The 13,860-nt window shown below is 41.7% G+C and overlaps 2 non-coding genes across 2 annotated transcripts; one reads left to right on the plus strand and one right to left on the minus strand.

Annotated features, from left to right (window-relative positions):
• Nucleotides 1-3,302: 3,302 nt before the first annotated feature.
• Nucleotides 3,303-3,374, plus strand: TRNAA-CGC. The gene has a single exon. It is a non-coding gene; the product is annotated as a tRNA-Ala (tRNA).
• Nucleotides 3,375-3,655: 281 nt separating this feature from the next.
• Nucleotides 3,656-3,726, minus strand: TRNAG-GCC. Its single transcript has one exon. It is a non-coding gene; the product is annotated as a tRNA-Gly (tRNA).
• Nucleotides 3,727-13,860: the final 10,134 nt, after the last annotated feature.

Below are 13,860 nucleotides of genomic sequence, written 5' to 3' on the forward strand. Positions count from 1 at the left end.
TTTCTAATGGTTAGCAAAGCAGCAGAGACACCTCACGAAGAGGAGATTGGATATATGAGGTTAAGAAATGCTTGTTTTTAGCACTTGAACACCTGCCTTCACCAGCTTTATTTTAGATGAAGGAAAATAGGGAAGAAAAGTTGGAATGAGTCAGCTTCTTTTCATCCTCTGGCAATGCCAATTTCCAAGTGTGGGGGGCTCTGGAGTCCTCTGCTTCAGAGTTATGATGGGCTTGGCTGCTCACACAGCAGGGTGGAGAACCTGAGAAAGGGTGAACCCTGATGCTGTGGTCCTCTGCTTTGGCTGCACATAGGGCCACCTGGGAAGCCTTGTAAAAATCTCACGCCAAGATTTGGTTAGAATTGTTAAATCAGTATATTTGAAAATGGGATTCAAGCATCAGAATTTTTTTTTTCCTAAAGCTTGCCAAGTACTTCCAATATGCAGCCAAGGTCAAGAATCACTGGGCTAGTAATAGACCTCCCTTGTTTTTTTCCTCCAGTTTTATTGAGATATAATCGATATATAACATGTTCATTTAAGGCATACAACATGGTGATTTGGTATATATATATATATATATATATATATATATATGGCAAAGTGATTAAAAGAGTAGGTTTAGTTAAATACTATCACTGGACATCTCTTGTTGACATGCGAACAGTTCTCAAGCAGCAGCCCCCAGGTTTGGCTGCACATCGGAATTATCTGAGATTTTAAAAAGACACTAATGCTTGGGCCCACTACTAGAGAGTCTAATTTAATTGGCCTGAGGTTGGGCTCTAGCAAGCATTAGCATTTTTCAAAGGCTCTGCCAGTAATTCTAATGTGCAGTCAGGAGTAAGAATTGCTGCTTGGACTGGAAATAAACATCTTAGCTCATAGTCAGCTCTGAGGGAAACATGCTCTGTACCTGCTGGCCAGAGTGCCAAGAGCTGAAGCAAGAATGTGGAAGGGAAGGTGGAAGCACAGCCAGAGAAAAATATCACCTGCTTCAAAGTGGGGGCTTGTGGTCAGTCCTTGCGTGTGTGTGCGTGTGTGTGTGTGTGTGTGTGTGGCAGAGAAAGAGGGAGATGGAGAAGGAGAAATTTGTCTCCAATCAAGAGAAATGGGAGGGTAGAAGGTAGAACTGTGTTTTTTAATACTCTATAATTTTGGACATTTTGGCTAGCCTCCCTTCATCTGTGAACAAAGTTGGCACAGTTTTATTTGCATAAAGAATAGATGTGATCCAAGTTTTCCTGAAAAGTCCCCCTAATCCAAAAGTGTGCCTCCTATTCACCTTTTCCACCAACCACAGTGGCTGAAAAAGCCCAATGAGTTGGAGCCTTTCTTTTGGGTTAAGCCAGGCCAGTAAATCAACTTGATATCCTCTGTTGACTTTACAGCTTTATTTTCTCATCAAATGCACTTAGTTAGGCCTTGGAATGAAGGAATAGGAGTGGGCATTTATGAAGAGACTTCTCTGGGCTTAGCTCTGAGATCTCACAGTTGCCTGAGAAAGAAGGGAGTTATCCCAGAAAGGGAGTTTCCTGAGGTGATGGAGAAATAAGCCCTAACTTGAGGAAAGGGTACCAAAGAGGATGGCAACGTGAGGTCACTAGAGGCCAATGTACTTCCTTTACAATTAACTAAATGCTACCGTTGTAATTTGCCCTGGTGAAAACCTTGGGGGTGGAGAAATGGTTTTATCCCTGTTTCCCAATTCAGAGTCAACTGAACATGTTCATCTTCTAGTGCCTCAGGATGGAATCTAGGGGTTGGTTTGGAAATGTTCTGGCTTGGAGCAGAACTCCTAATGGCTGTCCACTGACGTGGTTTGTTTTTGTGTTTTTTGTGGGTTGTTTTTTTGTTTTGTTTTTTTTTGGACATTCTGTATTATTGTATTAGATCAGCGTGTGGCTTGTTCTAGTTAAAAACAAAATCTGATTATGAGCCATTATTTGTTTAAATTGCTGTAAGCAAACACAGTAACTTATTTATTTTTAATCCAAGAGTTGATTATGAAGCTTGTGGGTTACTCGGAATTGTTTTGCAACTTCTGCTCTCTTCTCTGCTTTATTGGCCTGCTGGCCATTTCATTTACGAGAGGTCCTTTCCTGCAACTGAAGTGAGTAGAAATTCTAGGCCCTCCCTGTGCTACCTAACCTGTTGGGGTCTGCCGTACAGGTCAGGTCCGCTGGACGTGATAGCGACCCAGCTCCCCAGACACTAGATCTCTCCCCTGCTTCCATCAGGGGCCGGAGGCTTCTACACAGAGGGTTCGCTTGCCTGGGGTGGTGTCAGTTTAAACCGCACCGGGAAGGGTCAAACACACATCATCCCCCTAGAATGCAAGTATTAGGTAGCCCAAACAACTGCAGAGAAGCAATTTCCGAGGCAACAGGACTCAGGATACATTTCTTCATTCGGGGCTGGGGGCGCGATTAGTTGTTAGGGAGGGTTCAGAGGACATTAAAGGAGGTGTTCAGTGACTTACTTTACTGTCTTAACATATCCATCAGTCAGAGGAGTCCAAGGTGTAAATATCAGAGAGAAAAATCCGTCCTGAGCAGGTTCCCCGCCCCAACTTTATCATCACTTATAGATAATTAAGCAACAGAGAGGGTGGCGGTGTCCTGTTTTGTTTGGTCCCCACGGAGAAGAAGAGCGTGTTGCAGAATCGTTCACACCTCCCGGAGGTGGCCGTACGAACTCCCGCAGAACCCGGCTCGCGGGGAGCTGGCGTGAACAGGTCGTTTACCTGGGATGCGAGTTTATTGCGGGGCGGGGTTGGGGGGACAGGTAAAGCCAGAAGGTTTCCGAGTGCGCACAGAAGGTCCCCAGCCTCTACTTCGGGAGCAGGTCTCCGCCAGCACCGGGGCGACGCTCCCCGCGCGGGGCCGCGGGCGCGTTGCGCGGTGGATCGCGACCGCCAGTCCGGGGGGAGCTGCGGCGAGGCGGTGGCGCCCTCGCGGCCCCCGCGCCTGCGCCGTAAAGCGGCGGCGGCGCCCAGCCCTGGGGCACTCTCCGGGCAACCGTCCCGCCTCCTCTTGGGGCTGGGCGCCCTCCCCGCCCCCGACGCCTCCCGCTGCGAGCTCCCGGCCCGGCGGGCGTGCTGGGGAGCTCGTCCCGCCGGCGTCCCAGACGGCGGGCTGCATGGGGTCCCGAAGCACCAAGGAAGCAGCCTGAGACGAGAGTGGGAAGGGTAGGAACGTGCGCGGAGCCGCGCACCGAAACAAACTCCTGCAACCTCACTGGTCTGACCAGCGCTAAAGGGACCGAATGAATCCCTTTACCAGAAAAGGGCTCCTCGGCTGGGGGATGTAGCTCAGTGGTAGAGCGCGCGCTTCGCATGTGTGAGGTCCCGGGTTCAATCCCCGGCATCTCCAAACAGCCGCGGTTATTTTTCTTTTCCTCTTCTAGAACGCTAGCATGCATACGTTTTGCTTACATATTCAAGGGCTCTCGGCAACAGCCTTAAAGTGAGGCTAAGCTCAGAGAAACAATCTTTCTTCTTGTTGTAAGTAAAAGTGAAACCGGAAATTACCCTCGGTACTTCATTCTTCATGTGCATAAAATCAACTTTTGGATATCGTTACTTAACTTGCTTGGGGAACCTAACTTACATGGGTGGAAAGTAAAGGAAAAAAAAGAAAAAGATCTTCCCTCTTGCATTGGCCGGGAATCGAACCCGGGCCTCCCGCGTGGCAGGCGAGAATTCTACCACTGAACCACCAATGCTCGTGGGAGAAATTTCTTTCCACATTTTAATAGGAGAGATATTTCCGTGTGTGTAATGATTCTCTTTGTAATTATGTTTTTGTATTTGATATTAAAGAAAGCAATGATATTTGTAATCAGGTGTTTATAATAAAATATTGGGAAAACATTAACATTTACAAAAAATCCTATTATATTAACTTCTGTTGAACTTATGAAGTGATTGTTCTGTAGCTGATCTTGGTGAGATAGGCAAATGAAAATCTTGTTATGTATGTACAGGATTACACAGTTACCTGGCTGTATGTTCAGACATTTAGACAATTTACATCAGCCCCTCCCTAATTATCTTTTAGCTATTGGGATAAATACATGATGATCTTTGTCAAGAAATGAGATAGGGATGACGGAGCTGTGACAGGAACTGGGACCCTGATCCAAATTATAAAAGTAAATTAGAACTATGTGATCTGAACAGGGAAAGTTGAAGCATTTGTGATTCTAGCCAAATGACCTAAATTCTCTAAACTGCCTCTTCCTTCATTGTGAATGACTTGATCATGGGACCTCTTTCAACTCTAATAGTATGAATCTGAGCCTTTACTTTTAGTGTCCACGGAAAGTAAAACTGCAAACCTTGCAGCAAAGATATATGAGAGAGAGAAACTAAAGTGAAGGAAATGCATTTATGGAAATGAAGGTAAATACAAGATAGAAGTTTCTGGATTTAGACATCATTGGCCCTTTATCTGTGAGGGGGAAAATTCCGAACAATTTGCAGGATCTTTGATAGCTAAGGAAGATTTGGGGGTTGTGGGGGGGAAGGGGATATGAGAAAATAATAGTAAACATGGTAGCAGTGACTATGTGCTTGGCTATGTGAGGACATTACACATGGATTTGAACCCAGTGAGGTAGGTATTATAATTACCTCCCCTTAACAATTGAGGGAATTGAGTCTCTTAGAGGCAACACTGGAACACATGTAGTATCAAGCAATCTTTGGTGCTCAGTCACAGCCCTGTTGCACCAGAAATACTACATCAGCTCAGGACATTATATATGAAAAACAGTAGAGTGGAGTTAGAAAAAATCATAAAAGGCTAAAAAATAATGTAAGAACTTCTACATTAAGATTTATTTTTAAGGGCTTTTTAGTGTGTGGATACAGAGCAAAATTTGAAGACAAATAGATTATGAGATTATTAAGGCATAAAAGATATGAAGAGATTAAAGAATCAGTAAATTGAAGCTGCAATCCTAAGTAACCTGTGGAAGAACAAGGTCAAAGCATTTTACCTCTCAGAGCCTCAGTTCTCTAAATGAGAGAACTGGAGAGAGATGTGGTTTTCAAATTACATTCTGAAGGGCTTTAACTTTCCAGAAGAGCCTCAGGGCCATTGGCTGGTGGGGCCCCACCTTTTTTTTGCCCAGGCCCCTCACTCCCACCAGGCCATTTTTAAACTCTCCCATTTATTTGCATTTGAATTACAAGTCTGAAATCAAAACAAAAAACAAAAAAACAAAACAAAAAACAAAAAACAACCAAACAAACAACAATAAGAACAAAAAAGCCTTTGAAAAGCCCTGAACTAAATGACCTAAGTTGCTTCAAACTCCAAAATGTTGTGATTCAAAATTTAAAAACAGTCTAAATTCTCTCAGCACAAGAAACACTACCAAAAGTTTAAACAGATAGAAGGGATCAAATAAGAAGTAAGGCCTAATGGCAAACAATTTTAATGGCCTATCTACATTTTTTCTTACTGAAAAGTCTGCATGAGTCTACCCAGCGCCAGGACCACATGTGGTGCATTAAGCCAGTTATCCCTTTTTCGTTTCCAAAGATTGGTCTAGGATGGGTTTGTGACACTTCCTGCCAAAGACAGGGAAGCAGGGACAGCTCAGGGCTTCTGAGAAAGATAGTATGGAAGGTCTCTTTTGCCATTTTTTTCCTGCTGGTCACATTGCCGTATGAGTTGTAATGCTTGGAACTGCCCAGCCATTTTGTGAATTGAAGAGACACTGAGGATGATTCAAAAGAAAGATAGAGACACTGTACCATCTTGGGATTTTCTCCATCCAGACTTTTGGTTAGGTAAGACAATTAAAGATACTTATTGTTTAAGCCCCTTTAAGTTGGGCAATTTGTTATACACAGCCAAAAGCATTCCAGGTATGTGTCTGTGTCTGTTTAGTAGTTCACTTATTTCTGATAGAAGTCTGGTGCATCTTCTGTTCTGTAGAGAATTGATACCTTGAGACCTGAGTGAGGTTAACTTTCTCCTTCATCTCTATTTCTCTGTTACAGTGGTGGATATGTGAAACAGATCTAGCCAAATATTTTCCCTTTTCACTGTGTTTAAATTGGAGATGGACATGTGGCTGTAGGTGAGACAACTTTCCAAGAACTTACCAGAACTTTCTTATTAGAGCTAAAAGCAAAGACTATCTTTCTACTCAGGTGTGCAAATGGGTGAAGTATAGAGCTAGGTTTCCTGCTACCTTGCTTGTCCAAGAAATAGAGAGAGATACACATCCCCAATATGACACTGAGTCCCTAGAAGCAACCATACTTAGCTAGAACAAATTCTGGGCTTTGTGTTTATGTGAGTCCATAAGTTGTCCTTAGAAAATAGGTTGTCTTTTTCTATGTAGTTTGAGTAGTATTATATTTATATTGCTCACATCTAAACAACAAAAATTGAGAAATAATTTTACCCCAAACAGTAAATTTAGAAAACTCATTATGCATAAATGTGATATAGCCTGAAAGTTTAAGAAAATTTAAAGAAATGAATCTGTGGTAGAATTACAAGACAATAAAAACCATGAAAAAGTTTGTAGGAAGTATCCCTTGTTTGTTGAAATAAGGATACTTTGTAGCAGGGAAAGCCACTGAAAATTTTTTGAGCAGCACAAGGAACAAAGTATTTGACCGGATCATTTGGCAACAATGTGCCAGAGAAGTAGGAGTGAGAGAGACAGAAAGTCCGGAAATGCACTCAGGAGGTGCTTACAAATGGGAGTGGAGATGCACCAAGGTCCTGAACCAGGGGGAAGGCTCTAGCATGAAGTTTGTGGCAAGGCAGAAGGAAGGGAAAAAGGAATCTAGCTTAAGTGACTGGGAAAATAATAGTATCGGGTAGGGAAGTCAGAAAGAAAAATGACTGGAAGGAAAAGGGTGGAGTAAAGTGTTCACTTTGGGCAACATAGACTCTGAGGTAAGTAGCAGGAAATGCCTCCTGGGCAGTTGACATCTAGATCTAGAGAAAGCCAAGCCTACTGAAGTGGAGTTGGGAGCCGATAGCACAGCCATGAAAGAGTAAGTATCTAGAAGTGGAGGAAATCACAGACAGAGGACAGCTGAGGGCAGACCCCTGAGAAGGTCTGTTTTTAGGGAGTGGTAGGAGTTGGGGAGCCAAAGGTAGAGAAATAGTTGTCATGGAATCTGTGGAAATCTTCTTCAGGCAGGCAGAACTTCCTCTTGTTAAGGCTGAGTAACACATCCTGACAACACATGCATTGTTGTGTTTCAGAGCTATGCTGTGTACTAATCCTGTTTCACATCAGAGGTGCTGTGGAGGGAGTGATTTCATTGCTGATACGGCCAAGTGTGCAACAATCACAAGACGGCCAACAGTGTCTTCTGGGTGGCATACGCCAGCACTTTCCCTAGTCTGCTGAGCAACCGTGCTCTGATGAGCGGCCTCTCCTGCGGCTGGCAGAGAGGAGGAAACGGGGAGTGCCGTGGAATGTTACACAATCATTTCTCTTAGGAAACCTGTCATCGTGACAGCCCAGTGGGCCAAGTGGGGACTTGTAATATGCATCATAGCACCTTGGAACACTTGCTCAGGGCACCCTAGTCCCTGGTTGGCCTTGGCTCACCATGGAGATGTGGCCACGCTTATATCATCTGAAGAAAACAAACCATTAAGAAACAGAAACAGTTGATAGAATACGTAACCACCAAAGCAATGCTTTTTTATTTTTTATTTTTTTTAACTTGTGAGTGATTGTATTGATTTAATACACACAGCTTATTTCTGTCCCAGGTTACAAACTAGCCCTGGGGAAATGGTGGAGCCAGTCATTTGGATTGCCCTTTACTGGCTGGGAATTAAATCATTACTTATTCCATTTTAGAATCACAAGTAGTACCCCAAGGCCTACTTTCCTAAGGATTAAAATCAAGGCATGGAAATGAAGAATCCAGGTGTAATTCTCAGATGCATGCAGATGTTGAGAATGCAGCAATATTTCCTGCAAAGCTGTCACTGCAAATTCAGCCTGCTCATGATATGCTCATCCCTACTCCTCCAGCATGTCCAATTAGTCAACGAGTCTGATTTTCCCCTTTTAAAACAGCATCAAATCTCGCTCTTCCTCCTTGGGCCCATCCCTTGGGCCTGGCACTGATCCTTATCAGCTCACTTCCTGGGTTACCTGGCAAACCTCTACTTTCTGTTGCCATTGCCCGTTGCCCCTAGTTGAATCCCCGCCTCCCTCGCCTACTCCTTCCCTTTCTCCCTTCCTTCCGTTTCTAATTTCCTTAATGTTTGAAAAGTCAGTCATTCCTTTATTGCCAGTTCAAGATTGAATTAGTGTCAAATTCTTACAGCGTCTTCAGGGTAGAGGATATGTGGGTCTTGACATTCACTCATTTCTGCTGCAGTGTTTATTCAAATACTCTTGAGCTGGGCCACTTGGACACCTGCCACCTAATGGCAGAAGTGGCCTTCTCCTCCCTTCCCTGTTTATTCCTCTCAAGTCATTTGGTCTTTTAAAATAGACATATATTTTTTTCATAAAGAGCCCATGCATATGGTGCAAAATTCAAAAAAAGTATTAGAGTTTGCATTAAAAAGCTTGTCTTCATCCGACCTTCTACCCATTACCCTAATTTCCTGGGATCTGTTTATTAGAGACCACCCACTGCCATCACTTTCTTGCATTTTCATCCACAGATAACATATGTAGATACAAATATTGCATATGGCTTTTATGCACAAGTGGTCGACACCATATATACTGCTGTGCTCATTGCCTTTTCTTTCTTTCTCTCTCTTTTTTTAAAAGATAGATATCAGAAATTGTTTCTTCTATCCAAGTGGAGATACCTCTTTCTTTTTAATGGTTCTATGTTCATATCCAACTGCCCTTTACTGATTAGGAATTAAAGCATTATTTATTCCATCTCACAATCACAAATAGTGCCTGAAGGCCAAGAGATTTAGAATCAAGGCAATGGAAGTGAAGAATCCAGCTCAAAGGTTAAGGTGTAGGAACATGCTGAAAATGTGCATTTCTTGAAGGTCCTGTCCTTACCTTAACTAGTTCCTCAGCTGAGGACATTTAGTCTGCTTCTGATGTTTGGTAGTAGAAACAACAGTGCCGTGACAATCTTTGAACAAATGCTCTTTGGTTCATTTATTAAATATCTGCAGGATAAGTTCCTAGAAGTGCAACTGCTATGTCAAAGGGTGAGAGCATTTTAAATATTGATACAAAATTTGAGAGGCAAGGTGGGGGGTCATGGGGGGGAAGGGAGGGAAAAAAGTGAAACAAGATGGGACCAGGAAGGGAGACAAACCATAAGAGATTCTTAATCTCAGGAAACAAACTGAGGGTTGCCCGGGGGTGGGGGTAGGGATAGGATGGCTGGGCGATGGACATCCGGGAGGGTATGTGCTACGGTGAGTGCAATGAATTGTGTAAGACTGATGATTCACAGACCTGTACCCCCGAAACAAATAATATATTACATGTTAATATAATTTTTTAAAAATTTGATACATACTGTGACATTATTCCTAAGAAAGATGTATATTTTTTTAAACATTGTTTTCATTTTATCAACATTTAAACATTGTTTTCATTTTGGTCACACACTTCAGTGAATCCTAATTCCAACCACATTTTTTAAATATTGCTAGACTCAGGGCAAGCCTCACTGGATGTGCAACTTGTGCATTTGTACAGGGTCTTGTACTTAGCTTAGCTATAGCTGTGTGAAAATTTTTAATTTTCATACAAGCAGCCCTGAATTTTCATCTGGCATTAAGAATTATGTAGCCAGTCCTAGCTAGATTCTCCAGCTCCCCAACTCCCATGCCCATCTTAGCTATTGTAGCCATATGTAGGTATGTATGTTTGTATGTATGTATGTATGAAGGAGAAGCAGGCTTCCTGCTGAGCAGAGAGCCTGATGTGGGGCTTGATTCCAGGACCCCGGGGTCCTGACCTGAGCCAAAGGCAGATGCCTAAGGACTGAGGCACCCAGGTGCCCTGCAGCCATGTATTCTTGCTGCCCTCTGTTATGCACAAAACACACCATGCTCATACCTAACAGTGGTGGCTTTCTTCAGGTGGCTTTCTCCACCCTGGACATTTCCCTTATTCTCTCTGCATCTTTTCAAGGATAGTTTCAGCTTAAGATCCATTTGGGAATCCTTACTGAAGTGTTCTAACCTTTTTTTTTTTTTTTTCTTTTTTTAATTTGACAGAGAGAGATCACAAGTGGGCAGAGAGGCAAGCAGAGAGAGAGGGGGGCGGAGAAGCAGGCTCCCTGCAGAGCAGAGAGCCCAATGTGGGACTCGATCCCAGGACCTTGAGATCATGACCTGAGCTGAAGGCAGAGGCTTAACCCACTGAGCCACCCAGGTGCCCGTGTTCTAACCTTCTTATATTTCCCTTTTTCTCTCTGACTCCAAAGCTCTGCCTCTTCCATCCTGCATCTTGCTGTTTATCACTTCTGGTTCTTTCCCTCAAATCACTTTAACAGGAGAGTCATTTATTTGGTCTGGGCCTCTCTTTCCTTGGGTGGAAAATGAAGTTATTGTTCTAGGTCACCAAGATTCTTCTCAGCATTAATAATCCGTGAACTTTTCATATTGCTTTGAAAGAAGCTGAGTTTGAGGTTTTAGACAAGATATACAAGTCTGACTAGGTGGAAACACACAGCTGGATTCTAAGAGAGGTCATGGGAGAGTAAAAGGGCACTAGATGATAGAGCCATACATTTGGATGGAGAAGACATTTTCTAATTACTTAAAAAAAGTTAAGAAACTCAAATTAAAAAAGAAGATATCTGGGGTGCCTGGATGGCTCAGTTGGTAAATCATGTGACTCTTGACCTCAGGGCTGTGAGTTCAAGCCCCGTGCTGGGTGTGCAGCTTATTTAAAAATGAATCAAATAAAAAGTTTAAAAGGAGATATCTTTTTAGACCCACTAGACTAGATGATATTATAAAGCCATAAAATGCTCAGTGTGGGCAAACACACAAGGACATTTGACCCTGTGCACCATTGGTGGGCATATGGGTAGGGGCAGCCATTTCGGAGAGCAGCCGGTACCATTTGGGCACATAAGGTTTGCATACAAACCATGGACTAGTATTTCCACTTGGAAATACTTGTATATGTAAATTCTTATGTAGGTCAAATAATTTCTCATAGAAATTAGTAAAAAGACTTATACCAGGATCTTCATTGCAGTGTTATTTGTGGAAGCAACCCAAGTGTTCTCTAGGAGAGTGGACAGGTAACTGGTAATGGCCCACACCATGACTCATATGCAGCTTGTGGAAGGAATGGCTGATATGTATCACGGAGTAACATGGATGCTCCCAGAAACGTGGCACCTAGTGAATCATATCAGCTACAAAATGAGATACGACAATGTAATTTACAATACGTTTGAAATTGTGATGTCAAAACAATACATGTTTTGTAAGGTCCCTTATAAACAAAGAGATGTATTTTTTTAAGGCTTTATTTATTTATTTGAGAGAGAGAGAATGAGTGGGGTAAGGGACAGGGGGAGAAGCATCCTGATGCAGGGATCAATTCCAGGATTGTGACCCAAACCAATAACAGACACTTAACTGACTGAGCCATTCAGGGTCCCTCAAGGAGATGTATGTTAAGCACAGTCTGGTGATGGTTTATAGGGAGGCAGAGGGAACAGGATAGGGGTAAGGGAGTAGAGTGAATAAATATGTAATAAAACAAAGAGGTATGGTCCCAATGATACTAGTATGTCATGAACAGAGAAGTATGATTAACTCAATTTTAGGCAAATGAGTTCTTCCAATTCAAAAAAAATGATAAAAAGTAAAGCATACATGTTATAAAGATGCAAACCGCAGAAAAGTATAAAATCAAAAGTTAAATCCTTCTTCCATTCTAGTATATTTTTCTTCCTTGCTTCTGGAATTAGTTCTTGAAGTTTTCAGTCATTCATAATTTCTGTTTAACCTATCTCTCTCTACACCCATGTCAGCACAGACAGATCTGCCTTTGCTATAATAATGACAGAGTCCTCCATGGTAGAGAGAGACATAGAATAATTTAATCAATCCCTTATTGATGGACCCTGTTTACTAGAATGTTTCTCATTTTCTTATTGATTTTTCAGAGTATTTGTATATTAATAAACCTTATTAGTGTTTTCCTTTTCTGAGCTCCTACACTATTTCTAGTCCCTATCAAAATTTATCTCAAATATCCACTCTTTTTATTTTTTACTGTTACTCATACTTTCCTAATACATTGTATTTTTGGTCAGGGAAACTTTTATGTAGTTATTTTGTTTGTTTGTGTGATTGTGTTTCAGCAGTCCCTAACACAATATTGGATACAAAGTCATTTTTCAGATTTTCTGATTGACATTGGGAATTTCATATGCAAAGTAATCTATCAAGAATCATCAATTATTTATGAACAATAATCTTTTTTTTTTTCAGTAGAAAACTCCAACTGAGGTCTAGAAATATTTAAAAACAATCTCTCTTCCTCTTTCTCTCTCACTCTCTCTCTCTTTTCTCCCCCCACTCCCTTTCTCTTTCTCATATCCTGGGAAAATAACACTGACCATATCATCCTCAAACATTGCGAAATTACTCCAAAATTAAAATAGAAAATGAGTGACTGTTGGTATAATTTATAAATCAGATGTGGTTGTGTTGAATTGTTTTCCCCAAAATTCATCTGTGGAAGTTCCAACCCTTGGTACCTGTGTATGTGACTCTTTTGTTTATTTATTTCATGAAATAGGGTCTTTGAAGATGTCTGGGATGCTGTTACAGAGAGGGTGCTAATTCAGTAAAATTGGGTCATTATAAAAAGGGGAGAGTTGGACACACACACACACACAGGAAGAACGAAGTCCATGTGAAGAGGAAGGCAGGGATGGGACAATGCATCTACAAGCCAAGGAACACTAAAGCTTGTTAGTAAACCTCCAAAAACTAGGAAAGAGGCAGAAAGCAGACTCTCCCTCACAGCCTTCATAAAGACCAAGCCTCCCCATACCTTGATCTAGAACTTCAAACCTCCAGAACTCTGAGACAGTACATTTCTTTAGTTCAAGGCACACAATTTGTGATACTTTGTTGCTTCAGCCCTAACAAATGAAAACATCAGGTTATCAGGAAGAAGAAACTCAGCAGTTAAAACACTACACTATTCATTTTTTAACTTGGCGGAAACCAATATATGTGTTTATTAATAATAGTAACTTCATTCTTAACATGAATTCTTGCCTTAGATAGACTCCTACGGTTTAAGCAACACAAAGCTAGACCAAACAGTGATCTGATAACAGAAAGGTTAAGAAACTACTCAACACGAGTAAATAAGAAAGAAAACTGAATTCCACGAATAAACTCTTCTACAGAAATAGTGTCTTGGTTACCAGAGATTTAACTTAAGGAAGCTTAGTACAAGTATTGAGATAATTTAATCTAAGAAAGTACTAGTTCCCTAAAGGAATTACAGGTAACTTCTTTAGGAAGACTCACAGATGATACTCTTTTTTTTTTTTTTTTCTTTTTGAGAGAGAATGAGAGAGATAGATGATCTCCAGCAGGGTGGGGATGGGGGTTGCGAAGGGAGAGGGAGAGAGAGAATCTTAAGTAGCTCCATGCCTAGCAGGAGCTGATATGGGCCTCAATCTCAAAATCCTGAGATTATCACCTGAGCCAAAATTAAGAGTTAGATGCTTAACCGGCTGAGCCACCTAGGGACCCCGACAAACACTTTTTTAAGAATAGTTTCCCTTAGAACAAGTTTTTAGATTAATTCCTACTAGATGTGTCTAGTTCTATTTCCATTATTAATTTAGGGGTTAGAAACATTAAATAGAATTAA

This window comes from Lontra canadensis, unplaced genomic scaffold (assembly GCF_010015895.1).
Source record: "Lontra canadensis isolate GAN:19392208 unplaced genomic scaffold, GSC_riverotter_1.0 scaffold13, whole genome shotgun sequence".
Classification (NCBI taxonomy): domain Eukaryota; kingdom Metazoa; phylum Chordata; class Mammalia; order Carnivora; family Mustelidae; genus Lontra; species Lontra canadensis.